We start from the raw sequence: 23391 nt of genomic DNA on the forward strand, positions 1-23391 counted from the left end.
CAAGAAGTAGTTCTGTTTAATGAAAGAAATTCTTTTGAAATATTCTATGTTATGTTGTCCCATCTCATCTTCATTCCTGCTGTTTGGGTTTGGAGCCAAAACTCGGCTCAGACTCAGCCTATACTAAAGCTCAAGAGCTTCTACTTGCTCGATCCTATCCCATGGTGCTTAGCGGTTATTCCCCAGATCTCATTTGCCACTTGAAGCTTTGGGATTGGCTTTACTGGCTCAGGCTTGTAAAATTTAATATTTTATTTATTTTCTAACAGTTACTTCCTAATAATTATCTGTTTTACTTACTAGTTCTATCGTAATAGCTTTGTGCTATTTTAGGCTCTCTAAACCTTGTATTTTTACCTTTGCGGCTGTCTTTTTCTTTGGGCCTTGTTGTCTCCTCAAGAATCCATTTAAATTAGAGGATTCTTGCCCCTTTTCTTCCTTCTTTCCCTTTTTTAGGAGTACACTGTTTAAGGTAGAGGCATCTCATTCGGTGGAGGAGATAGTCGTTTAACTTAGAGACTTCTCCTCCTTCCTTTTCCTCCTCTTCTTATATATAAAAAAAATAATATATATTTTATTTTGGATACCTGTTTTTTGCTATCTTTCTCTTTCTATAAAAGTTATAGCTTGTTCTAACATTTATTGAGAGTTTTTTCCTTATAGCTAGCATGTCTAACGAACCAGCTAAGGAACACAAGTCAGGATTCAAAAAGTGTGATTCCTGCACTCAAAAAATGTCCATTACTGATAGACACACTAGTTTTGTGTACTGCCTGGGTCCACTCCATCTTCAAGACTCCTGGTCCATTTGCCATAGTTTTAGTGCCAGGGACTTGCAGGTGAGGAAAAATAAGTTTATATTAAGGGGCTTATTATAAGTGGACGAAGGAAATCAGACCAAAAAATCGGATATGACCAATAAGTCTGCTACATCGGTTCCAGTGTCTGAGCTGACAAGCAGCACCAAACTGGATACTTCTTCTGCTCCAAAAGTTGTTGGGCCTGAGAAACATGGTTTTCCCTCAGTTCCATCTGTCTAATTGGAACTGTTGCAGAGCTGAAAAAGGAGCCGGTCACTGTGCTTGGAGTCACTCTGTGCCAGTGTCTCTGTTACTACAGTCTGAGCAGGTAGCCACAAGTCTTCCAGTCATTCCTCCACATCCTCCAGGCTATCAGATGATGACATGGAGCGGGTAGTGAAGAGGTTGCTTCAGACCCAGGCCCTAGCAGAAATTCTATCGAGCCCAGCCCATCGGATCTTGGAGCTGACAATGGTACCCCCTACTACGTCTATTCCTCCTCCAACTCGAATGAGTTTGGAGTCAGAGAGTATGGAAGTCATTGTGCTGGAACCACCAGAGCCAGTAATCACTACTGATATCTCAGCTCTGACACCTACTCTGGCTTCCTCAATGCTTTCATCCATCGAGGGACCTGGGGACTGACACTCCCTGGTCCGCTCAGGGGGGGGAATCGAGTCAGACCCTTGTCGGAACCGGCTCTCCCACTCTGTGCCTCGGCTCAAGTGAGTTCGGCTCCCACATCTGCCTCAGAGCCCCCCTCCTCAGTGATGCCGAGATCTCCCGGCCTCTCGGGGCTGGAGTCTCTTTTGGCCCAGGATCACGGTGCCTTCTATGTGATGCAGAGTATGCTCTCAACTGAGTCTGCTCCACCTTCGGCTCCAGCCTCTCTTCCCCCTAAGGGACCAGTGTCCACCTCTTCATTACCACTCCATCACTGACAGAGTAGAGAGTCAGTGCCCCTGGAAGATACAATAGGTGGATCCTCCTCTTTAAATACCTCCCCGGAACATCCCCCTGAAGAGGTCCCTCGGAAGAGACAGTGTAAGAAGAAGCATATAGACTTCCCTGAGTCTGTCACTTCTGATACCAACTTAGAGGATTCAGAAGGGTCCCCATGGTCACCCTCTGAGGATGTCTCTTTTTCAGACATCCTGGAGATCCTTAAGCAGAGGGGTGGCTGGAAGTCCCTTTCCCCTTTTGAAGATGAGTCAGTATACGTGGAGGCATTTGGCTCTCACCCCTCAACCTCTTGAGTGTCTCCACCTTTCGAGCCACTCCTGGGTTTGGTGAGTTGAAAGGTGTGTGACTCTCCAGACTCAGTGGACTGGTTGGATCATGTGATTTTATCTGTATCCCTATTTAATGTTCTGAAAAGTTCATTGTTTTTTATGTACTGATGAAGGGTGGTGAACCCGAAAGCTTTACTTATTAAATTTTGGTGTTTAAGTATGGTACATCAACAAACAGGGGAGAATCAGATCCTACCCCCTATGTCGAGAGACCCAGAGAGTGTGGCAATGAGCGATATCTTCTCAACACTTTCTGACAGAAATGCATATCCCAGGGAAATCCAACTTTATAGCAGAGAGGCTAAGCAGAGCGATTCTCATGCCTCATGAATGGTCCCTCAATCAGGAAGTTGTGAATCAAATTTTTTGCAAACGGGGCCAGCCTTGCTGCAACCTTTTTGACAATCCCTTCAATACCAAATGCAGCAACTACTTTGCCCTAATCTCCCCTCCGGGAGAGTCACTGAGGGATGCACTGGTTCACGATTGGTCCCTGGTTCTTCTTTATGCCTTTTCCCCATTTCCCTTGATTCCAGAGGTTATACAGAAAGCAAAGTTTTTGAGTTGCAGGTTAATTCTCATTGCACCATACTGGCCTTGTCATATTTGGTTCCCCTTTCTTTGGCCCTACCTTCAGGAGGACCCATGGATCCTGGACCCAGTACTGGATCTTCTGACACATCAGTCAGGAACACTCCATCCTGCACTCCACACCCTCAACCGGACAGCTTGGCTGCTCCACTTCTACTTTTAGCCAGGCTTCCAGAATTGTCTCCTGCCGTTGTCACATTCTAGTCTCCTCACTCAAGCAGATGACTAGGAATTTCTATGCAAGAAAATGGAAGAGATTCTCTTGTTGGGCTGACAAAAGAAATATAGATCCTTTTACAGCATCTATACCTGCAATTCTGGAATTTCTAACAGAAATCTTTAATCAAGGGGCAGCGCCAATAACTATTCGAGTTCAATAAGCTGCTATTTCTAATTATCATGTGGGAGAATCAGGATCTAGTCTAATGTCCCATAGACTATGCAAAGCCTTCTTCAAGGGTAATTTTCTGTTAAGACCTCCCTTCAGAGAACCTCCTCCTCCTTGGGACCTCAATCTAGTATTATCATCTTTGATCCTGCCTCCTTTTGAACCAGCATCATCTCGTTCATTAAAATTTTTATCTTGGAAAACACTCTTCCTGACAGCAATTACTTCAGCCAGGAGAGTATCAGAGTTGCAAGCCTTGTCTATCTGTCCACCTTATTTGATCTTCCACAAAGATAGAGTTTCCCTCAGAACAAATTGTTCCTTCTTGCCGAAAGTTTGTTCTCAAACGAATTTAAACCAAAATATAGAATTACCAGTGTTTTTTCCTAACAATGGCAACAAGGCAGAGTATAATCTCCACCAACTGGATGTGCCTAGACAGTTGTGTTTTTACTTGCATAGTATCAAATAATTTAGAAAGTCAGGCCAATTGTTTGTCTCCTATTCAGAAAATAAAAAAGGTTTGGCAATCTCAAAAGTTACCTTGTCCAAATGGCTTACTGAGACCATCCCATATGTCTATGATTCACACAATAAAGAACCACCAGGGAAAATCAAAGGGCATTTAGCTGGAGTGGAATCTACCCCCATTGCCTTTCAATACAGACTTCCATTGGATTCAATTTGTGCTGCTGCTTCATGGGTTAAACCTTATACCTTTATTACTTATTACAAAGTAGATGTGGCCTCCCGGAATAGGGCATCCTTTGGTTCCACTGTCCTGAAGAGTTTATTTCCTTGAGCCACCCAAGAAAAATGGTGCTGGGGACTCTGTTCCAAACAACAAGAATGAAGGCAAGATGGGGCAGCATAGCATAAAGAAGTGATATACTCACCGTAATGTTCCATGTTTGTTGTCCAGTATCTTGCCTTCAGTGTTGCGTCCCTCCCAGCCATCCCCCTCCTAGAGGATCTAGAGGAAATTTCTCAGAAATTGGCAGATAATGTCTGATTCCCTTCTTGCCTTTTTTTGTTAATCTTTATGACAGTATGTTTTCAGATATTATCCTTTTGGATATTGAACATATCATAGGAACCTTCTTTCTCAAACGAGATCTGGGGAATAGTCGCTAAGCACCATGGAACAGGACTTAGCCTTGAGCCAGTAGAAGCTCTCGAGCTTTAGTATAGGCTGAGTCAGAGCCGAGTTTTGGCTCCAAACCCAAACAGCAAGACTGAAGGTGAGATACTGGACAGCAAACATGGAACATTATGGTGAGTACATAACTTCTTTATTTATAAAGTGGCATATAAATGATGATTCTAAGTCCCAAGCAAATGATTTCAAAGGTCAAATATTGTAATTTTTAGATATTCACCCAAGACCAAATCCTGAAAGTACTATCCAAGGTGAAAACACTACTTTCATAGGGTCAGATAACATACTGGGCTACCTACTGGTAAGTCTGGAACAAGACTTGGAAGAACCCCTACAGAAGCTATTCAACATTATTTTCCAAAAAGGCTTTGTGCTGGATGAATGGAGGATGGGAACAGTCATCTTCTTGTACAAAGTTGGGGCACCACTGACACAGGGAATTATAGACCCATCAGCCTAAACAGCCTTAACTGTAACAGGTTTACCTTCATATTGTCGGAAATGACAATATCTATCACGCTTTTGTGAGAAGCAAGAGTGCGGATTTTAAACTGCGAATGTCTCCGTAGTTTGAAAATCAGCAAATCGAACAGCAGATTCACTGATTTCTGAACTACAATGTCAAATACACATTGTAATGCAGGGGGACAGGCCCCCCTTCTCCCCCATGTGGGTAGCTGTGTCTCCCACACCACACTACTTTAAAATACTAACTACAAGATCGCACTACAGTGGGGTAAGGTTTCATTTCTTAATCCCCTCTATAGTGCACTCCACACCCATAATGTCGAATCTTCAATGAGCGAATGCCAATGTGCATTTGCTCATTGCAAATTCGGACAATTTTTGTTCGAGGCAGTGCCAATTTGGGAACCTCCTTTCGCACATAGTGGATTCGCCCAAGTGCATAACGCACTTATGAAGGTAAACCACTGTAACACTATGGGAAGTACCATTATGGAATTAGTGAATAATGATATAGGCAACCTACAATCTCCAAACCAGTTTGGATTCATTGAGGGGAGATCTTGCCTTAATGAAAGAAAATCAGTACCTGCCGCATATCTAGACCCTGAAAAGGTATTTTCACCATCCCATATGCAGGCATTTTAGATAAACTCTAGCAGTGAAATGTAAACCATTAGGTAAATTGTTGGATAGCAAGTTGGATCACAAATAGAACCCACAAAATTAGGGTGGAGGGCTCTAACTCCTCTAAAAGATCTGTTACTAGTAGTGTGCCCCAGGGTTCAGTTCCTAGGATGTTCTTCCTTGGCATTTACTCCTTGGAGTTGTACATTTTTAGGGTTTATGGCTGATTAAGACTACAGAAAATGTAAACTTGTTGGCGTAATAAATTCCCCGGAGGACACCAAGATACTCATATAGGACCTTTCTGAAATAAATAACTGCTGTCAAGACCAATGACTAAAATTAAATGCCAAGAAGTGCATAATATTATCCGTCAGCAAGTATGTCCACTCTTGACACTGTTAGATAGACAAAGATCAGGGAAGCTATGTCAACAACAAACTGTCCTTTTATCAACACATATCCAGTACTGTAAAGATGACCTTTTTATCATACAGCTTATAGCTAAAGGTACGGCACCCTAGTTCAGGGATGCAATCATACCTGGTTTTCATTATGCCATTCATTAAATGTAATGCCCTTTTCAATACACTTGACACAACAAAAATTATCTCAATGCTTTCTCTATGAAAAAAAAATCAAGGGCCTAAATCTTAAAAGCTAAGCAGACCATCTCAAAACATTTCCCTCTTGGTATAAATACAGGCTATTATGAAGTGACCTCTGCTTTGCATATGAAACCTTAACATACCCTGTTCTTTCACATATTACAAATTCAGAAGTCCAGTGGTAGCATAAACATACAATCATGGGATCTTAGTCTCTTTTGCAACATAAACAAGACATGCCAGAGCATCGTGAAGCAAAAGTATAACATTACAAATTGGTTGCTTTAATAGCAAAGTAAAACAATTGCACAAAATCAGGCATATAAATGGTCAAATAGTGAAACAAGTGAATCTTATGAATCTATGTGAATGTTCATGACTAATGCATTATATAGAAGCAAAAGTAATGCATTTTATTTATGTGCACAGACGAGTTAGTACAAAAGTATTTCAAGTGATTTTTAGCTGCTTAAAATGAAAACAAAATGCCATCCTGCCTTTCAAAGCAAGAATTACTTCAAGTGTGTATGTTCCAAAGACTGCAACTTTTAAGTATTCTGTACTAATACAGAATAGTGATTTTTCTAGAAATACTATTTCTAATTTGTGCAATGTTGATGGAATTAGTTTTAGATAATAATTTTTTTCATGTTTGTTTCTAATTATTACGCGGAACTTGCAGGGATTGTCATGGGCACCCCTTGCGCTAATTCATATGGTAATATGATTATGGCGCACTGGGAGCTGAAATTTATATTATCCAATGAAGAATTTAAGAACTACATAATTTATTATAAATGATTTATAAATGTTATTTTTATAGTGTGGTGGGGTTTTGAAGCTATGTTAGAACAATTTCACAATTATATTGAGGCAGGTATGTCTTTTTTGAAGTTTACGCTACATCAATCTAGAGAAGTTATTAAGTTCCTGGATGTTAAGTTCTTTAGGGTTGGTTATAAGCTAGAGACATGTATTTATAAAAAGAAATGTAAGAAAAATAGTTTAATGGCCAGGTCTAGTATGCACCTCAATTATATTTTTAAAAATGTGTTAAAAGGACAAGCTATACATTTGTCTAGGTTAACGAGTAATGATACTTCTTTAATTTACCATATGGGTCAAATGAAGAATGATTTTATGAATAGGGGATACACCAAAACTGAATGTGACACATATTTTAATGTTGCTGCTATGGAAAGAAAGAATAGGGGTAAACCATATTTTTCTAAGAAAGAAGAGGTGTCTCAAGAAGAGTTGGATAGATGTGATATTCAAACTTGTAGGTTATGTTTACCCTTTACATCAGATAATAAGTCTTTAGTAGATATAATCAGGAATAATTGGCATATATTGACAGCAGATAAACAGACAAGAAACATTGTTGGACCTTATCCGAAGGTTATTTTTAAGAATATGAAGTCTGTGAAGAGAAGGTTATGTCATAAGACATGTTACCATGTAAATAAAATATCTTCTGATAGGGCTGGGACCTATGGCTGTAGACAGTGTAATTAATGTTGGTTTATCAGCAATACTAATACCTTTAAGCACCATATTACTGGGAAGATATATATTTTCTATCATTATACTGATCGTTCAACTTGTAACATTGTATATTTAGCTACTTGCACTCAATGTTACCATTTATATGTAGGAATGACAACTAGGGCCCTAAGGAATAGAATTAGGGAACACATTTATTATTCTAGCATTAGAGATGATAGAAATATCATAGTGAGGCACATTTCAGAAATGCAGGATACTCATACATTTATTTTTATGACTTTACAAGTGCTTATGCCTAATAATAGGTTGGGGGATAGTAGGAACAATTTGGAAATGGCTGAGCAAAGGTAGATTATACTGCTGCAAGCAAACAATATGGTCTTAATGAAGCAGTGCCTTTAAAACCATTTTTGTGAAACAGGGAGTTACTATATTGAGTTTGGGATTGTTTTACTTTGTGGAGGGTTATAGGGTTATTACTTATTATTTGTTTTTGTTTTCGTATGTTAGGAGTAGACACATTTTTATGTATACATTATGATAGCTTTTATTCATATGATTCTTCTTTTTCCCTTTCCCTGGTGTTTTACTTTTGCGTTTTTGCATTTTGCGCTTCCTGTCTTTAGTTTCTAGGTACAGGTAGTGATGTTATTTTCTCAAGAGAGTTTGTTAGTAAGAAGTATGGAGCGTTGAAGAATCAATTGGATGCATTCTTTTATGAGGTCTGTTTTAATATATATTTAGAAGTTTTTAGGTTTGGAGCATTAAATAATATTAAATAATTAGTGATAATACAATTATCTGACAACAATGCTTGAACAAAGTTTATGAACTCCATCCAAAAGAAAGTTACTATTTTACATTATATTGCCATATGAAGTGTCTCCTTTGTTATTGGCATTGATTATAGAACACTATGCTAATTACCTTATGTCTAATAAAAAATACTAAGAGTTTTTAATTGATGGAAATTTGTGGTTTTTAAGAGGTGTTTTAAATTGAGTTAAAGAGGGGACTGCAGTGAGTTCAGCAGGAAGTAAGTTCCAGATTTTTCCAACAGAGTTTGTAAATAGAGAGACACCAGCTATGTTGTTGGCTTTAACAGTTCCAACTAGCATTTTATTAGAGGAGGGGAGAGTTTTTAGGTTGCTGTATGGGATGATGATATTTTTATGTATGGGTGTAATTTCTGGTTGATAGAAAATTTTGTGTGCAACTATTAATTGATTATACTGAATTTGACAGGGTAGTTCTAGCCAGCCTAGAGCTTGAAGGTTCAGACAATGGTGTTGTCTATATAATGAACCTGTGGCAAATCTGTGAATGCTATTGTAGCAGCTAGCGAGTTTATTTAGGTCAGATTTACTTAGATTTGTAAGAATAGAAGAGGCATATAGCAGGGTTGAAAGTAAATGAGTTTGGGCAATCACAGTCCTAGCAGATGAGGTAAGGAATTGTTTAATCGTATATAAAGAGCCAAGTTTCTTATTTACTGTCTTAATAGTCTGGTCAATGTGAGCATCAAACTTCAGATTGTTGTCGATTAATATGCCTAATAGTTTAGTTGTAGGTTCTGGGGAAATTATGGTTCCATTGTTGGATTTTATGGTAAGTGATGGCAAAGGAACTTTGTAAGTGGGGGTGAAGAGTAACAGCTTTGTTTTATTTGGATTTAATAGGAGACGCCAGTGAGTGAGCCAGTTTTCCACCTTATTAAAGGTGCTTTGTGATAAATTATGTAAATCTGTTTTTAATTCTTATAAACATTCCAAAAAACTCATTTTGTTATCTTAAATGGAGTTAATGTGTTAAACCAAAGTTTTAGGTCTTATTTCCTAAAATAATAAGTTGAATGTTTTTAACATATGGTTAACATAATTGGATTTCACAGGAGAGTAAATGTTAATTTGCTATAATTGCACAGGTAAAACCAAATGGCACTATTCTTTCCTGAGTTATCAAAAAAATCAATTTTTATTTTGTTGTCGTTAAAAAGTGAGCAATGTAAGGTTTTTCAGCTTGGTTTGCAATTAACAGCCATCCTATTAAAAATAATTTAAAAAATTCCTTATGTGGTATATGCATACCTTGAAGTTCCCATGCTCCCTGGTGATGGCATAAAGTAATTCTAGTTTTCTTTGGGTACCAGAGAATTTTAGGAAATAAATTATATTTTTTTAGTTTTTTTTTTTTTTTTCCTTTTTGGAAGTAAAGAAGTTTTGTTAGTAAAATCATTTTTATTAATTGTAAGCAATCTTCAAAATTAGATTGCTCGGGTGTGATATTGCATTAGATGCATGAATTAGAATTATTTCATCATTTGTGCATTTTATTTCTTTGGTGGTATTTTGGATAAACATACCTAAATAAGATAAGGATAACGTTTTATCAATAATGTTATTTTACTTTCTTTGATATTTTATTTTTATTTAGAAAAATAAAATGTAATTTAGTCATATTAAAATGTAAACCTGTAGATTTTTTCAAATTAGCTCATAACAAAAGTTAGTTCTTCTATTGACACACCAGGTAATTTTAAATGATAGTTTTTAGTTAATTGTACACCTTTTATTTTTGGAGTGAATCATACTGTAATTGCTAGTATCTCAGTAGCTAAAGCAGATAGAACAGGGGACAATGGACATCCTTGTTTTGTGCCTTTAGTTAACATTATGAACTCTGATGAGAATGGTCCTACGTTAATGTAGGCGTTATTATCTTTACATATATTTGGTAAAAGAGAGATACATGTTTGAGGAAAGCCATATCATTCTAATGATTTGAATAAATAATTCCAACTTAATGTGTCAAAGGTTTTTTCATTATATAATTTAATAAAAAATGTGCTTCCTGCTTGTTATTACCTACTAGACCTACTAGTGTTACTATTCTTTTTGTTTTATTATGAGTACACCCATTATAAATGAAACCAGTCTCATCTATATTAATTAACTCTTTTAACCTGTCTACTAGAATGGACATAAAAATAATTCAGTCAGTATTTCAGAGTGAGATAGTTCTATTAGAAGATCATAACTGAGAATTTCTATTCTCTTTAAATATTGAAGTTATTAATAAATTTTTCCAGGCGAGAAGAAAGACTTTAGTTGTATGTCAGCAATGACTTCATGAAAAAAGTGTAAAGCATTTTGAAGCAAAATTTTTTTAAAACTCAGAAATGAATCCAGCAATTACTGCTGATTAGTTTTACTTAAGACTGTTTACTTAATCAGTAATTTCTTTTGACAAATTTAGTTTTTTTCTTTTTAAGTAATGGTGTATCCTTTGTATAGAATGTAGATCTACTGGAGTAAGATTGCAAAGTTGCTTAGGTTGGAAAGTAGGATGATTATTAATTTTGGTACACTTTCTCCAAGGAGTCTTAACCTCGAGGTTAATCTGAATATTTAACCAGCTAACTTGCATTGTACCTAGTAATAAAGTTGTCATATTTGAGTGTACAATTAGCTAACTTATACTATATTTAGGGATATAACTGTAATATTTAATTGTGTCAGCTAGAAAATATGACAGCTTTTGAATGATGTGTTAACATGTGAATCTTATAAAGTGGGGATAGTAGCTTTGTAATATGTATATTGGTAAATAAGTATGCTTTTGAAATGTTTCTAACCCATCTATAGGTGGCATTGTTGCATATAAAAAGTTGGTATGTGACTGTAATTTATCCTTGAAGGCAAACAAATGAGGTACCAGAGATGACTGTAAAGTGAATTCAACTTCTTTATTTGCATGGCTCATTTTTTTATTATTTTTTTTTGATTTGTGGATCTGAGGATACCTTATATTCCAGGCATAGAGCACATATTGGTAACATGTAGGAAAATTAGTATAGAGATAGGACCTTAAGAAGATCTGTGTAAGACATGGTGTTCATACCTTAGATTCTCCTGGTGAAGAACCTTAAAGGGCATTCCAGATGTTGCAAGTGCCTGGGTAGGTACATGCCAAAGGGGGCATGGTACTCAATAATAGGTTTGATAAAGGGGTTCCTATTACGTGATTGAACACAGAAGTTCGAACACTGAAAAAAAAATAAAACATCCAACAGTAAACTAACTGTTGCAAGCAGGGGGGCAAGCCCCCTGCACCCCCCACACCGCCCGCTCTTTAAATATACTAACTCTGAGACCACACTAGAGTGTGGAAAGGGAATATTTCCCATTACTTCACTGTAGTGCGATGTCGGAGTTGGTATATTTAAAGAGCGGGGGGTGTGGGGGGGGTGCAGGGTGGCTTGCCCACCTGCTTGCAACAGTTAGTTTACTGTTGCATGTTTTATTTTTTTTTTTCTGTGTGCGAAGTTTTGAAACTTCGAACAGACAAGTTCGATATTGTCATGTTTGAAGTTTCAAAATTCGATCACGTAATAGGAACCCTTGATAAGGGGTGAGTAGAGTGTTACTATAACTTCCTTCGACCTAGATACCATACCTTTACTGATAAGTTGAGTGACATAGAATGATTTTCTTACCATCTTGGCTATGTGTTGGTCAAAGACTAGATTACTGTTTATATATCTTTTCAGATCACTAACTACTAGGTCATCTCTTAAGGGTTTTTTTTATAAATGGATTAATTAGTTTGGGTGGGTGATTTCCCAATGGGCACTATAATGCATTCCTTCACAATGAATTTTAATTCATGGTATACTTCTCAACTGTCCAGATTTTTGCCTCATATTTTTGTCTGTTCCTCAGAAAATTTCTTGTTTCTGGCAAATCAGTGAGAATTGAAGTCACTAAATAATGACAATCATTTGAGTTTCAGACTTCTTATCCTTCAGAAAATAAATGGTAATACAAAGCCTGTTACTCTAGCAACTTTCTAAGTTTATAAGTGTGATAATTAAACTATATCCATAGTTTTGGGCCTTTGACCCCTTATTATTTTTAGCTTTGTCCAGATTTCTTGCATAATGAAATTGAGAGGTATGATCCATGTCTATGGCACCATTAAGTTTGTGTTAGACCCTCTTGTCAGATGTTGTTGTCATGGGGGAAAGTATGACAGCTCCCAATTTACAGTCACTTGTGAACTTGGTGAGCCTGAGACCTTTGGCATTAGCTTTGGCTTCTGAGAAGTAGATGCTAAACAAAAGCAGGACCAACACAAAGCTCTGGGGTACTCCACAGGTTCAAACCATAAAGATGGCCAGCACAGAAACAGAAATATGGTGAACTCAAAAACAATTTAATAATATAAGTGATATTAAATAAATATCACAAAATATTCAAACATATGCAAATCAGTTTTGGACAAGCCTTCTTCAGTGCAAATAGCAGTCTTCAGTGCAAATAAACGCAAAATGCAATGCAGTACATGCATATCTATAAATATATATAATGAAACATTTGGCACACCCCCCTCCCTATCCAATCAAAGTAAATCATTTAGGCTAGGAGTGAATAAGGCACCTCATTTAATAATCCAAATATGTTCCTTATGATTCAAAATTTTATGCCACCCCAACTTGTTGTTGCCTTTAATAGAAATATGGTCAATAACTGTAAACCTAAATTCAGCTAAAGTATGCTGCAAAACATGTCTGTATAAAGCATTTCACACTCTTTTATTGTGAATATCACTGAGATGTTCAAAAATGAGTTTTTAACTGTTTTGAAGTTTGTCCTACATAAATGCAGAACACTGACATTCCACCAAATAAATAACCCATTCTGATATGCAATTAAAAAAACATTTAATGTCATATACAACAGAAGTGTTAGTAAATGAAAAATGTTTTCTTTTCATGACATATTTGCAAGCTGTACAGTTTCCACATGTAAAACATTTAACCAAAGGTACACCCTCAATGGTTTGTTGTCTATTGGTAATAAAATGGAAAGTTTTCTTAAAATGATTAAAAACATTTCTAGTGGTTTTTCCTTTTCTGTAAGTAAACATACAACATGTGGGCAATATCTTGGCAAATTTTTTATCAGATAGGAGAGTCCTCCAATGTCTATTAACAAGTTCACAAAATTGTCTAGTATTGCTTCCAAAACTAGTATTAAATTGAACATTACAATTGGTCTTATTAAGTTTCTTATATTTCAATAGGGTGGCTCTATTGAAAGATTGGGCAAAATTTTGAGCTTGGCTTATAACAGAAACATTATATCCCCTGGCTAAAAACCTATTTTCAAGTTCTTGATTTTGTTGTTGTAAGTCAAATTCAGATGAACATATTCTTTTAATTCTCAGAAACTGAGATTTGGGAATGTTATTCACTATATCAGCTGGATGGCAACTTTTAGCAGCTAATAAAGAGTTATACTGAAATTATTTTCTAACTATAGAAGTGTTTAACATACCATCAGGCATTTTAACAACTTTAATATCCAAAAAAGAGATTTGCTAAATGTCATAGGAAACAGTAACCTCTAGATCCCATTTGTTCTCATTTAAATATTATATAAACTCTTTCAAATATACATCAGATTTCCACACTAACCAACAATCATCTAGATAACATCTCAAAATGTACATTTCAAGCAAAAACAAATTATGTGTAACATCATATATCAACTGTCCCTCTATGTATCCCATAAACAAATCTGCATATATAGGAGAAAAAGATGCCCCCATTGGAATACCTTTCAATTATAAATAACAATCCCCATCAAAATAAAAGACATTCTTAGTAAGAACACATTCAGTTAAACAGAGCAAAAAGTGTTATACCCTGGATTATATAGGCTCATTTTATTTAACCAAAAATCCACAGTTAATAGGCCAGCCCTATGAGGAATATTCATATATATAGTGCATTTATGTCTAAAGTACACATATACCAAGTTTGTTCCAATTGTACATCAGATAAAATGTTTAGAAATTCTGCATCTTTTATTCTAAAACAAACCCCCACCAATAATGACTTAAGGTACTTGACAAGAAAAGCTGACAAAGGTTCTGTTAATGAACCATGGCCCAAAACAAATGGTCTGCCTAGGTTTTTGTTTTTTTAATTTTTGTGAATTTTTGGTAGCATATAAAAGTATTGTGGACTGGGATCAGTAACAGTCAAATGATGTAAAGTATTTCTGGTGATAATTCCCTCCTCAAAAGCTAAGGACAAAAAAGCATCAATATCTTTCTTGAAACATAGCATAGGATCCAAAACGATCTTCAGATAGAATTGGGTATCCATCAGCTGACACATAGCTTCACCTTATCAGCATTATTAATAACCAACTTACGATTATTTTTCAAAGACAATAATGCCCGTTGTTCACAAGTCACATTTCTCCTAGAAACAGACTTATCTAAATCTTTTTCATTTAATCTTTTATACCTCTGTCTATTTGCCTGTTTATATATATCCTTTTTTCTTGAATAGCTGTTCTTATCGAAAAATGACCTGAAAATCATGTAACTATTATACCTTCTTATATAATTTTCAGACTTACTGAAATTATAAAACAAAACAATCTATTTTCAGTTCTTAAATTATTCCTTTTATAGGTCCACTGTTTATTAACCCATATATAACTTTCCACTTTAATTTTTTTCTGACATAATTTTTTGCATCCTCACTCACTTTTCTTCTTTTTCTTAAACCACAATTAAAATCACTTACTAGTATATCCATAATCATGATTACATAATTTCATATTTTTAAACATCTTTTCTCCCTCTTTCTTCATCACATATACATAAACTGCTGTAATTCTATAAACTTGCTTTCTCCATTTCACGTCTACAACTGTTACCCTACCCAATACTACCAAAGAAACATTCAATATTTTTCCTGAACTTTTACATAATATTCCTATACCTGAGCATATTTCCTTCCCTACGTTCCAAATAATCTCATCTCCCCAGAATTTTTTTACTTGTAATCATTCCTGTTCTGTTAAATTTCTTATATCTTCTATTATAACAATATCCATATCATAGGTTCATAGGTTCATAGGTAGGTACTAGGCTATCGGCCCGAGTGCCTATGTAAGCCTAGCCAACAAGGTTCCCTGGCTTACGCCACCCAAGAAAGTCAAGATCCATGTATCATTCCAATACTCACAGTCTTTTTTATATATTTATACTATTCACATTTATTGCAAAAACTCTCAGGTATTATTTTATACATTTATCTTGCCATTTTTCTATCCTTTGCCTTTTTATTTTTATTTTTCATACTAAATCATTTAAACCTTTTCTTTCTAGCTTTCACCCTTTTTCCAATATATATTTCCCCTTAGCCAGATGCCAACTTAATCAGTTCATTGGATCATAGGAAGTTACTAGACTATTGGCCCTGAGGCCCTTACAAGCCTAGCCAAGAATTTAGCCTATGTTCCAACAAGACAGCACCCGATGCCCTTGTCCAGCAGGGACAAAGGTGGAATCACAGGGGTGTATTTTCTGTTCCCCATACAGTTGTCTAGGTTGCACTTAAAAACGGTGAGTGAGGTAATCTGCTTGACGTGGAGAGGGAGTCTAGTACACAGAAGGGGGAGTCTCTGGGACACAAATCTTTCTCACCAACAAGTCCTATTGATGTCACAGACCAGGTTGGGGTCGGGATTGTGGCTTACTTGAGTGGAGCTAGACTTACAGATATGCAGCAGTCCCATCAAAGCGGGACCTGAGATTTCATGTGAGATTGAGATTGTATTGGTTTTGTATGCCACACAGAGGTCACCTCTGTGGAGTCTGCATCAGTCTGAGTAGAGGTACAGGGATTTTAGCCTATCTGCGTAGAGTAGATGTTTGAGGCCCTAGATTCTCCTGGTGAGGAACTTCTCTGGTCTCTCCAGCTGCTGCATGTGCTTTGTGAGGTACCTGCTGAAAAGAGCATTGTACTCAATAATGGGTTTTATAGAAGAATACAAGGACGTCATGACCTTCTTGTCCCTGGATGAGATACCCTTACTAATGAGGTGGGCCATATAGAAAGCATTCCATACAATGGAGGCAATATGGTGGTCAAAAGTCAGTTTGTTGTCAACCTGGATGCCCAAGTCCCTCAAGACTGATTGTGTGCTTAGACCTTGTTATTAATGTGATAATTTGTGAGGACCTTGCTCTCCCCAAAAAGAATGATGATGCACTTTTTGGCATTCAGTTTGAGGCCATGTTTCCAGCACCAGTCATTTGTTTGGGTAAAACCCTCCTGAAGGATGTCCACATCACTAGGGGAATTTATGACAGTGCCAGCTTGTAGTTATCTGCAAACTTGGTCAGCCATAGCCCACTGCTTTTGGCCTGCTCCTCAGAAAAGTATATCCCAAACAGCAGAGGCCCCAAGACCGATTCCTGGGGTACACCACTTTTTACAGGTCTACTGCTTGAGGTGGCTTGCCATATTTTGACTAGGTGGGGTGGGTTCTATTAGCAAGCCAGTTTGCTACCCATCTGGTAACATACAGATTGATACCTAGTTGAGAGAGTTTATCTATTATACCTGAGTGGGGGAATAGTATCAAAGGCTTTGGCCAGGTCAAGGTAGGTGGTGTGCACTGTCTTCCCCTCATCCATGGCTTTGGTGACTGTCTCAAAGAAGTAGCCTAAATTTAACAGGCATGACCTCCCCTTAATGAAACTAAACTGTGCGGGATCAAGTGTTTTGAGGTTGCCAATGTCCTTGTTAATGAGGTCCATGATAATCTGCTCCATGGCCTTGCAGATCAGGCTAGGTTAGGCTGATGGATCTATAATTTCCTGGATCAGTGGACATTCCACCTTTGTGTAAAGGGATGACAGTGGCTGTCTTCCACATAGCTAGGATGAAGCCAGTACACAGGCTTTGGTTGAATAGGGTGTCTAATGGTGGTACAAATTCCTGCCTGAGTTCATGTAGGATGCAGCCTAGGATATTATCAGTTCCCATGGAGGCTGTATTTTTTGCCTTTGAGAGGGCAGTGATGACTTGCTCCTCAGAGATAAGGGGAGGGGGGCAGATGCTGGGAATATCCTGATTTACTGATCGGCAGGGGCAGAGGGGTGAAGTTTTCACTGAAGCTGTCTGCCAACAGGTTGGCTAGATCTACAGCATTTGTATTTGTGTTGTCCTCGACCACCAGTTCTGAGCAGATCTGAGTGTTTCCCTTGAAATTGCGGACATACGTGAAGAAGGCCTTATAATTGTCTTTAGTAGATGTGGCCAGCTTGGACTTGAAGTTTGCTTTGGAGGATTTCATTACTGCTCTTATTTACTTGTACAGGCTAAGGTGAGACAGCAATTTTTTCCTTTTATTAGAGAGTTTATTTATTGCAGATGCCCAGCAGACAGATTTACTCTTCCTTGAAGAGGAGGATTTTGTCATGTCTGGTACTCCTAATTCCATGCAGCTATAGAAATGCTCATATAATACTTTGGTGTTAGTTTGGACATATGGGCTGTGAAGCTGTTTATACCTTCCCTCAGGAGGTCATAATCAGCTTTGGAGAAGTTTTTTTGTTTGACCCTAGCTAGGGGGAGTCAGGGGAGATGGTGACTTCAAATGTGATTGCTTTGTGGTCGGATCTTAACAGGGAGGATGACACTGTAGGGATGCTGCAGTGGTTACTCATGTTGGTTAATACCAAGTACAAGATTTTATCACCTCTTATGGGGGGTGTCAACCAACTGGTCCAAGGCATTTGCATTGATGAAATCAAGGAATCACTGGGCATTTGTGTTTTGGCATTAGTAGTTTTTCCAATCTATGGCTCTGCTGGACAGAGCACAGGGAACTAATCTAAGGGGGTGGCAAAAGCCAACACATTCTGGCTAGGCTTATAAATGCCATTGGGCAGATAGCCTAGTACTTACCTATGAACCTATGAACCTATGGTTGTGTAGTTATAGTCACCCAGGATCACGGTAAAGGGTTGAATCTTGATATATTCAAAGAGCTCCAGATAAGTGGAGTGGGCATCTTGAATCAAAATTGTGGGTCTGTAGCTAGCTATGATTCAAATAGGGGTCTTGTCAATGGTTAACTGCACCTGGAATGTTTACTGGGCATCATACTTTCTGACCAGAATGGAGGTACGTATGTCTTTAAAATATATTGCAATGACACCTCCTTTTGCTTTGCTGCCCATGGTTTGGGATCTGAATCTATGAAAGGATGAGTAACCTGGTATCACGTGTTTCTATCATTCCTTCATGCCGTTCTTTTTTTATCATTTTATCGTTTACTTTTCCATCTTCTCCTGTCTCATTATTGTCTATCATGATCAGATTTTCTTGTTCTTTTTTTGGATTTCTTTGTTTTACTTCCCCTTTCTCTATTTTTGGTTCCTTGCCATAGTCTCTACCCCATCCTTATATTCTTCGGTCTTTTCCCTACAGTGCATCCATAAATGACCGTTTTTTTTCAAAGTTAATGCATTTCAATTCACATCTTTTTGCATCATTCCCCACTTTGTTAGAAATATAACATTTTCTTTTGGCACAATTGTTAATTAAATTACCATTATTTCCACAAAAACGATTTTTTGTTTTCCTCAACATTTTGCTGTACTTTATTTACTTCTACATTTATAATGATTGTTATATGTAGTCATTTTTCATTTTCTAATCTCAGTACAACACAACATTCCCTATGTCCAGTCCATAAACCCTCATTATCAGAAATGTTTGTAATGTCCATAACATCTTTACATATAGTCTTAAACTCATTCACTCCAATGGAGCTCAGGAAGTTTATAATGTAATGTCCAATGGGCGGAGCCTAAGCCTTTGATAGAATCAAATTATGTCCTCACATTTCAAACAAATGTTCGTATATCTGGAACCATAGGGGTTAAGAAAGAAGTATAAATGGCAAAGTCTTTGGCACAAACTATTTTTATAGTAGTATGGAGCTTTTCTCCCCGGGCCTCTACTGAAAATGGACATGTATCCAATTAGACTAGCCCGGTCAACAAATGTAAAATAAATAAAAATAAAAAAATAAAATAGTAGTAGTATTCTCTAGGCTCTATGTTTTAAACCAAATTTTATAAGTCACAGTAAACACAGTAAGTATTACATTTGTAATATTTTGTAAATAACTGTCTTTAAACAAAAACTCAAAAAAAACACCTCAAAACGCACTGGTTATGTCCTTGTAGCAACCCTGACTAACCACCCACTTTCACTACAGATACTTCCTCTTCCAAATAAACTTACTAATATTTTAAAGCTAATTCATGCAAGCAAGGCTGTTACTGTTTGAACTCTAATCAACATACTGCTCAAATCTTTCTACTTTTGATGTGTAAAATTCCTTATAAATCGTACTGTGCTACATTTTTTATTGTCGCTTTTTCAAGTGTAAATATCTTCAGTATGTTATTATTACTTGTTGTACTTTTTTAGATCCTTTTATTTACCATGTAACAACATTTTTAATTTTTTATTTTGCTGGAGCTTTTCTCCCTGGGCCGCTACTGAAAATGGAAATATATCCAGCTAGACTAGCCCAGTTAACAAATGTAAAATAAATAAAATAAATAAACAATAGTTCAGCAACCATTAAAGTTACAATACATACTGCCAGCAGCATTTTATTCATCAACCTGAGAGCTTTCAAATGAGGCTAATGAGTTCTATTTGTGTTACGTGGTTGTTGAGATATTTAGAAAAATGTGAAAATTATATCTATATAAATTAATATAATAAAAACAACAGTTAATATCTATGTGCCTGCACTAGACAGAGGTTAAATATTAATGCAGTTAAGTTTGCCATTGTGTAAGCTTTAAGATGAAATCTTTTAAAACCTTGTACATAACATGGTTTTGGAATTATTGATGCAAATATGAACAAGCAATAAAGGTCTCAGTGGGAGTTAAATGCAAATGCACCTGGTGGCATCACTTGGATGTAATGAGTTAAATAATCTTTTAGTGATTCTTTTTCTATCTCAGTTCAAAACTGTACAACTTTTTTGTCTCTGTGTTAGATGTTTGTAAAACATACAAGTTCCATGGATTATAGTTTTCTTTAGTTCATATCGATCCAAAATGTCTACATACAATGCCCTGCTTCAAATATATTGTCACAGAAATTAACTATATTAATATGAATGAATGCTTTACCTGTTTCAGTGATATTACCAATGGGGCTATTATATTCTCCCAGAATCATACCTGTCCATCTCTTTAGCTGCTTTTCTACTTATTCTTATATGGTACTTCTTTCTTCTTAATTCCATCTGCTTATATTCCTTTCTTTCTTGCAGTTTTATTGAATCTGCATATGACTTTTTATTTTCCCTTCTTACTTCCTCCAGTTCTTCTACTGGAATTTTCTCCATAATGTCTCCCCATGAAATCACCTTCTCACTGTCTGGCTCACTCTGGTTTATCATAGAGGGTTGTAATAGTACATCCATTCTGCACCTCACTCTCCCCTTCAAACAGACGTTTCTGAAAAATAGCTTTGGAATCTTGTGAAGGTCCAACCTCCTTCACACTACTCACAATCTGGGTTTCTCCCTTCTCATTGCATTCCTGCACAAGTTCACATGCCTCTGTCGGTTCTATAACTTCATTCTGTGAAGACTCAACTGCCTTCAAGTCCTCCATCTCAACCAATAACTCTCTGACACCCACATTCCACTATGTGTAGCCTCAAAAATGCCTGTGTCCACCACATTCCTTCTTGATTGTCCAAGCCACCACTGTGTCTGGATAAGAAACGGGAAGTATTACAGCAAACAGTGTCCTGCTCACAAATGAGTAGGGAAAATTCCCTGGTTCCCTGGTCAAATTCCTCCCAGCAGTCAGCATGAATGGTACAGAAAAGAGTCTGTTAGTGTAGTGGAACTCTATGGGTGAACTGTAAATAAATATTTACAGGAATGGTCTAAACAAATCAAGATAGGATGCAGCTGTACTACAGGCAATGAGGCTTCAGAACGCAAAACAGAGCATATGTAGTGCTAGTTAATGATTGCCACAGCATTAAAAAAATGCAAAGCACTATTTTGAAAGGAATTGCAATTAGAAAATATTAATAAAGAAGAAGTTAATTGTTAAAACAAACCACAAAGTGAAAGCATGATTCAAAAGTATAGGAGTAATATTTGCTGTACAAGACAGTTTTGATGTAGTGTAATTCGACTAAATATGTTTTAGATGACATTTTTCAATTATTTGTAATTAGATACAAAGTTTCTTAGATGTAACATAGTACATTCAAATGTACATACACATGCACAAACACACACATTAAGGTAATATTGAGTGGTATACAGGCTTTTTTCTCTTTTTACCTGGATAGTTTTCTAGACCCTACATGAACTTTCCATTCACGTACTTTGATTATTTGTGCATGTGCTTAATAAGCACAAGAACAATACTTAACAACATTCATGACACAACACACCAGTGGGATGTGTAATCTAATTACTATTTGAGCCTGTCTTAAAATGTAACTTCATGTTTCACCTAATGCTGTGCCTACAAACTGATGGACATAAGGCTGTTCAAACAGCTGCAAAGGAAGATAATAAGAATTTGTTTACTGAAATATCTTGTCTCCTTAAGTCAGATCAGCACAACTAAACTTATGAAGTATATCATATAGGATGGTAAAGGCAAGTTAAATCTCTTACATGGAAATTACTAATGATCTTTTCTTACAAATACTACTGAAACTGTAGGAATGCATTCCAAGAATATTGGTTACAATTTCTATTACCAAATTTATAATAGCTAAAAATGGGACTAGGAAAAGAGACAGTTTCAATTGGGTATAAAAAGGAGTCTGTGTTTCTTGATGGCCTTAGACCCAGAACATGGATACAGCTGAACGTATGAAGCTATGAAGTTACAATGATGCATTGAAGTTGTGTAACTGTGTGGCGAGATGTCATTCAGAAAAGAGGTCTTTGGTTGTGGACTAACATTTCATCATCTACATGCATAAGGCTAAATCAGTTTGACACTTTACTCTCTATGTGCTTGTGTGCAAAAAAAAAAACTTTCTTAAATGTAGACTTCACATTCCCAAAAATGTAGGCATTTTTCTGACTATAGATCTATATATGCCTTCATTACAGTGAAGATAAATCACAGAAGTTGAGATTAAGATGTCTACAAACTTTATGCCACCTGCTAAGGTTGTATTTCAGTATATCTACTAGACTGCATGCAGTTACAATTACATTGTATCCAGATTTTACACACTGCAACATATCTTCCCTTCTTGCAGCCCAACTTTGGTTAAACTGTGAAGTACAATTTTCAGGCTTCTTGTGTGCATAGGATGTAGCAGACAACTCTTTGCCCATCTTTTTTGTTTTGCCAGAAGCTGTCTTGTATAAAACTATATTCTTCAGGGTCAGGATAAGCCACTTACTAAAAATTGTAAAGTTCTGTACTGTTTATAGGCTAATGCAAGAAACAGATTTAGGAAATCATCCTCCTTTGTGTCTGCAGCCCTTAGGCACTCAAAACTAAGCAAGGCCAATAGACATTGTTTAAGTCTATGTTTTGACATTTTCAGCGTACCATCAAATAAGGGTCATGGTCTGTTAACTTGTGAAGAGACCATCTGGTCACCATTTCTTGAGCAGTAGTAAAATGAACATTCTTTCATAACAAACTATTTCTTCAGATTAAGAAATCACCATAAGAACAGCACAGATTATAATACAACCAGACAGTGAAATTCATCTGTTAAAATGTACTGCCAATCATATGTCTTGCAAAATATGTAAAAATAAAAGAATTCTTCAGACATGCAGCTAGAGATATTGATATTTTAGACAGCAATTGCTAAATCTGTAAACTTAGTTTCATTATCTCAGTGATGTTTTAAATGTGCACTATCTTATCAAGGTATTCTAATGTCAACAAGTACTGTTGACATGAACGCCTAATTATTTTTCTATAACTAGTTACCTGACTTTTAGATCTCTTAAGCTTTAGTTTGACATAAATAATTTGCATGTGTTCAAAACATTAATAGTTTTGAAGTGTTATTTTTCCTTTGGTGTTATTGTCT

This window comes from Protopterus annectens, chromosome 1.part2 (genome assembly GCF_019279795.1).
Source record: "Protopterus annectens isolate FY-2018-M chromosome 1.part2, PAN1.0, whole genome shotgun sequence".
NCBI lineage: Eukaryota > Metazoa > Chordata > Ceratodontiformes > Protopteridae > Protopterus > Protopterus annectens.